Source organism: Eptatretus burgeri, chromosome 10, assembly GCF_056783735.1.
Source record: "Eptatretus burgeri isolate ZD-2024b chromosome 10, Ebu_testis_v1, whole genome shotgun sequence".
NCBI classification, from domain to species: Eukaryota; Metazoa; Chordata; class Myxini; order Myxiniformes; family Myxinidae; genus Eptatretus; species Eptatretus burgeri.
In genome coordinates this window covers 101,132,158-101,138,162 of record NC_140970.1, presented here as the reverse complement: position 1 = coordinate 101,138,162, position 6,005 = coordinate 101,132,158, and the positions used below count along the sequence as shown (strand labels likewise).

At 43.8% G+C, this 6,005-nt stretch overlaps 1 protein-coding gene across 3 annotated transcripts in view; it reads right to left on the bottom strand.

The window, feature by feature from the left end:
• Window positions 1-5,311: 5,311 nt before the first annotated feature.
• The window catches only part of LOC147019292 (protein shisa-4-like), a 29,637-nt gene continuing 28,943 nt past the window's right edge, over window positions 5,312-6,005 (bottom strand). For all 3 annotated transcript variants that reach the window (XR_015062727.1, XM_085899668.1, XM_085899666.1), the window contains one exon: window positions 5,312-6,005. This exon is cut by the window's right edge and continues 630 nt beyond it. The gene's annotated coding sequence lies outside the window, so the exon portion shown is untranslated.

The window sequence follows — 6,005 nt, the reverse complement described above, 5'->3', positions numbered from 1 at the left end:
ACACAAAGTTGTATTTGTACTCTGAGTTTGGAGTTTGTAACTTAAAAGATGTGGCCGTGCATAAGGAACAAAGACAGACAGACAGACAGACAGACAGACAGACAGACAGACAGCCACAGAGAGAAAAACAAAGGCATCAGATAACATATTATTTGTTTATTTATTTATTTGTTTAAGTAGAAGAAGGTGCTTCCAAGCAAAAGTAAAAAACTAGAGCGACTATGCAAATTCGAGCAAAAAAGCAAGAGCATACCCGGTCTCAGGCGACGTTTCACCAGCTTCACAGCCGGCTTCCTCGATTGCACTCAACAATGACAAAATTGTCAAATAAGAGAACAAGACAATGTTTTGGATGTTATGTTTTTTTTTTTCACGCACGAAGCATGGTTTCATGTTTCTGGGCATCTAAATTCACAATACACTCGTCCATGGTGAAGTGAACAACCTTATGCAATGCATGAAAGACCATTGCATTCCATGAAAATTGGTGTTTGGTGTGTTGAAAGTCAGCAAAGACTTATTGGGCCAATTTTCTTCTCAGAAACAGTAAACTCAAAATGTTACATCAACATAATTCATGAGTTTCTTGGACACCTTGCAGAAGACAAAAATCAACCAAGGATGGTTTCAGCAAGGCGGTGCCCACGAGTCACACTTTGCGATTCAGCATGATTGAACTTCGGCTACTCTTTGGTGACTGTGTACGGTCCAAATGCTTAAGGCCACCTCGATCCCCAGATCTTTTGTCGCCAGATTTCTTTTTGTGGGGCTATTTGAAGGATATATTGTACACTGAAAATCCACGCACTCTTGATAGATTAAAAACAATAATCAGTGACACAATGAGCAAATTATACCATGGGATCTTTAACGTCCGCTAACTAATACTGGAAGATGGAAAGCCCAGTTGTGACATCCATCCATGTGCCGTTTGACAGGATGGCACACATCGATGAATCACTCTGCTTGTGAAACACCGACATGATAGTATTACAGCTGTCAAGATTCGAACCCAGGCTCGGCAGCTTGGAGGCAAGTGTGCGTACCTGTAAGCCATCTTGCGAGACCTCATCACCTCTGCCACCAAAGGTGAAGGAGGTTATGTTTTCACCTGTCTGTCTGTCTGTTTGTTTGATACTTGCAAAATCGAAGATTTTTCCAAGTATATTGGTCAGTCCATTTTGTTATTCTGTCCGTCTGTCTGTCTGTCTGTCTGTCTGTCTGTCTGTCTGTCTGTCAATCGCCTACAGGTCAACTTTCAACCGATCTTCACGAAACTTCACCACATGGTAGAATTTCTCATAAGCAAGGAGCCTTTTGTTTTTGAGGTTAAAAGGTCAACATAGGCCAAAGGTCAACAACTTAGATTTCTAAAATCCTCAATTTTCATCTGATTGACATGAAATTTGAAGAGGATTTGCACATCGGGTCACTGAATTCAGCCACCAATTATTTTTGAGGTCAACATCGGCCGAATTTCTAAAATTGTCAATTTTCATCCAATTGACTTGAAATTTGAAGAGGAGTTGTACATTTCGGTCATTGAATTCAACCATCAATTAATGTTGAGGTCAAATTTGTTTTATGGATTTTGCAAGTATCGTGCTCTGCATGATGTCTTTTTGTCTGTCTGTATGTCGGTTTGTGTGCACGATATCTCCAAAAAGTTGTGGACGGATTCGGACGAAACTTGGTGGACACGTTAGGTGTGTGACAAGGAAGAATCGATTCAATTTTGGTGAAGATCCGAATCCGGATCTAGATACGAGAATTATTTAATCTTTAAAGTGATTCTTCACCATTGAGAGACAGGGCCAAAAACGATATTAAGCAAGATATCTCAAAAATGTTTTGGGCCCGTTATGTTCTCGTGGATCAGGCATTGCCTGGCAGAGGTATGCGCTCTACCGAGTGCCCTTCTGGTTCATAAGTGAATCAATGATAGCTCGGAAAGTCTTAGTTTTGGAGGTGTTCTCAATCCCATCATGTAAAGCCTTTTTGGCTGCTGTTTGCATCATTGGTTAGGTGCACAGCTAAGCCACTGATGCAGTGCCCCTATTACCAGTACACTGGTGCTCATTTCTTCAACCTCCTCGGGATGACAGGCTGAGTCAACCCCCTGGTGTTAATTCATCAGCCAACAGGTCTCAAACTCAGGACCCTAGAATCCCAAGCCACCACCCGAACCACCAAGCCAACACCAGGCTCAGTGTGTTCTCAATGAAGGTAAGGAAACATGAGGATTTTGAATGTGCAGGTGATGTCGTGTACTGCACCCTGGCTGCTTGGAGAGTAAATTGAAGAACAAGTCTTGCTGATGAAGGCAAGTGCAGATCTGCGTCGGCATACAGGGAGAATAATGGATGCAATGGACAGCATGTTGATTGAAGTATACTAATCACTGGATGATGCACACCTTGACACATCACCCTGCATGTAAATCATCAGGGTAACACTTTATAGCTGGGTCTCGAGTCACGACAGTTCAAAAGTGAGTTTGCAGATCTCTAAAGTCTAAACTAGCCTGCTCGTCCTGGTGCTCGTTACCAATCAGTCTGTGTGATTTGAAGCAACTGAAATTCAAGTATTAGTTGACATTATTTATCTGGGTACCATATTTATTACAGGGATTGTAGCAGGGGCATTCATGTTTACTAAAGTAATGAACATTGTTGTAACTGATCCTGCACCAACCATCCTTTGTGCACGTCTTATGATACAAGGTTGATCACCATGCAGAGTAACTTCACATGTGTGATAACAAGGGCGAGTCTGCTCAGCCATTCTTGTGATCAGGATGACGGTGAGAGATAACCGACTTGGGACCCTCAGCGCCGTTGCACATCTTTCTCTGAGATTGTCAATGGGACCTCTCGGAGCATGCTGCACACTCAGCTTGTCCTGCGACAAATTCATCAACCAGCATAACTACAAAATTTAATTCATTTCAAGTAGAATTTGAACAGGTTTTGTCATTAGATAACGTCTTATTTTATTCCTGATTAAAAATCTTCCTGATTGATCTGCGGTAACGTATTGTTGTGAAAATGACTCATAGGGGTTAACATTGCTTAATATAGTTTAGTTAGCTCCTAAATTAATGTCTTCGAGTAAGCGTAAAGCAATTGCCGGTAAATGTGATATCAGATGTGAGTCATATATAATATATAGACAACATCCACCCCTCCTAATGTACGTGTCTAAAAATGACCATTCCTGCGAGCTTGTTTTATTTTCTACCCTTTGGAAATATGTCGTTATGTTCTTTTTGGTGTTTTACTCAGCCGCCGGTGCCAGTTTAAGCACAGAAACAACTTCGTTCCTGCTCAAGAGGCAAGAGGGAGGACCTTGCCCAACTGACAAGTCGAATGGGGTGGTCCTTCTCCCATCAAACGGGACACTCGTCCAATGGTGAGTGAGAGGGGAGGGTGGGGAGTCATGGATGACGCATGAGGCAGAGGCTTTAAAAGCACCGACGACGAGCGGAAGCAAGGAGAAACTCCAGAATCTGCCTGGGGAAGGCTGTGTTTCATCGTTCATGCCACAACACCAAGGCCACGCTCCACCCATCACAGAGCCATACCCTCTCCTCTCCAAGCCCAGAGCGATGGGACGTAATGGCCCTTTTCCCCGACCCAGACAGCCGGAACTGCGATGGCTTTCTTCCTGCGGGATTCTGCCGGGAGTATTCGGTATTTGCGTCTTGTGGATTCCCTCTGTCTTCTCTCACGTGAAATGAATGTGGGCCCACATAAGGATTTAGATCATCAAAGATTCCCATTAGTTGGTTGGTTTGTGGGCGCGTTTGATCAGTGATGGTTTAAGGGTTCTTTTCATTGTTGATTATTGTTATTGCTTCTTGTTTTCCACCCCGTATTTATTCTCACCAATAATTATACCTACCTGGTCTAGGGGTTATTTGGGGTCATTGTGGTCACTCTTGTAATCATGAAAGTCTGTTGAGGGCTCATTGGCAATGGCTGTTAACACTATGTACCTCAACTGTGTCGTGGGTCTCTCGGCCGTTAATTGGAGATGAGGTGCGTGGTACTAAATAACGCAATGCACAGCTGATTTGGTGGTCCCAACAGCATGGTATCAGAGTGGAAAGACCTGTAATCCAGCCTGGAATGGATGACCCTGCTTGCTGTTAGGTTGTGTTGAAGTGACCCATAAAGATCGCACCAGGCAACTGTAACGAACCCACATGGCTTTGACAATATTGTTGTGGGAATGTCTTTTAGTGGCTAACTTTGCATAGAATAGGTGAGTTATTTCCCATGTTGAATGTATTGGACTAAGCATGAGGTAATGAAGACATGATGGGTTGAATGGCCTCCACCTGTGTTAGATTTTCTTGTATTTCCTTGTAATTTAATTGTGGTATGAGATATGCATCATTTTAGGTGTAGAAAGATGTTGTCTATGCATCCCTAATATTTATGTCGAAAACCACTATCCCTGGGAAACCCCTTTTTAATGTTATTATCTTTGCAATCTGTCTTTTGTGTGCTTTAAAATGCTCTGACATGCCATCACGCGAAAGTTGAGGCAGGATAAGCTGCGCTTCGGTCCCGACCGAAACAGAGGAGGTGGACTATCTGAATGACAGGTCAATGGGTGGTGTGGTAGCGGAATCATTTTGCCTTTGGTTTTGTAATATGTAAATATGCTTTAGCTCTGATTAAAGGGGGGATTTCCAGCAGAGGTTTTGGGAGTTTTAACCATTGTAGTTCACAAAAGAATTGATTCGGAATCCGAACGTCTCTTCTTTCATGCTAAAGTGTCCCCTCTCATAAAACTGGGCCCTGGGACCAAGAGAGAGAGAGAGAGAGAGAGAGAGAGAGAGAGAGAGAGAGAGAGAGAGAGAGAGAGAGAGAGAGAGAGAGAGAGAGAGAGAGAGACAGAGAGAGACAGAGAGAGACAGAGAGAGACAGAGAGAGACAGAGAGAGACAGAGAGAGACAGAGAGAGACAGAGAGAGACAGAGAGAGACAGAGAGAGACAGACAGAATCATCAGAGTGGGTGGGAGCAGAAGTTATAAAGCGGGTGTAATCCTTCGCAATAAAGTCGTTATTCGAGATTAGGCGTAAGGCACCGAAAAAGCACAGCACATCGACTGGCTCGGTGGTCTCATTCGGCACAGTATTGCGGGTGACAAACATGATTCGGCTTGGGACGACCGAATCAATCGGCTGCTGGATCACTTTGATGCGGTTCGAGGCGGCATTTGAGGTGGGCAGCTGGACGAACCTGACTTCAATAATATTATGTCAGAGAAAAAAAAAACCTTATAATAAATAACAGAGGGTTGTTACATATGGCTTCTTCAAAGAGGCCAATCATCCATTCCCTTTATTTTCACAGGTTTGTCAATTAAAACCCATTGCACTTCAATTAGGGTTAATTGGCTGAAAATGTGACTGCCCAAACCCTCCATTGCCTATTTTATCACTCATTCAGGTGCTTAACAAAAGCACACGCTACCTGGGATGTCAGAAATGATCGAATTCCATTTTTAATGAGAGAGAGAGAGAGAGAGAGAGAGAGAGAGAGAGAGAGAGAGAGAGAGAGAGAGAGAGAGAGAGAGAGAGAGAGAGAGAGAGAGAGGGAGAGAGAGAGAGAGAGACACACACAGAGAGAGAGAGAGAGAGCGAGAGAGAGAGAGAGAGAGAGAGAGAGAGAGAGAGAGAGAGAGAGAGAGAGAGAGACAGAGAGAGAGACAGAGAGAGAGACAGAGAGAGAGCCAGAGAGAGACAAAGACAGAGACAGAGACACAGAGAGAGACAGAGAGAGACACAGAGAGACAAAGACAGAGACAGAGACACAGAGAGAGACACAGAGAGAGACACAGAGAGACACAGAGAGACACAGAGAGACACAGAGAGACAGAGAGAGACACAGAGAGACAGAGACACAGAGACACAGAGACACAGAGAGAGAGACACAGAGAGAGAGACACAGAGAGAGAGAGACACAGAGAGACACAGAGACAGAGAGAGACA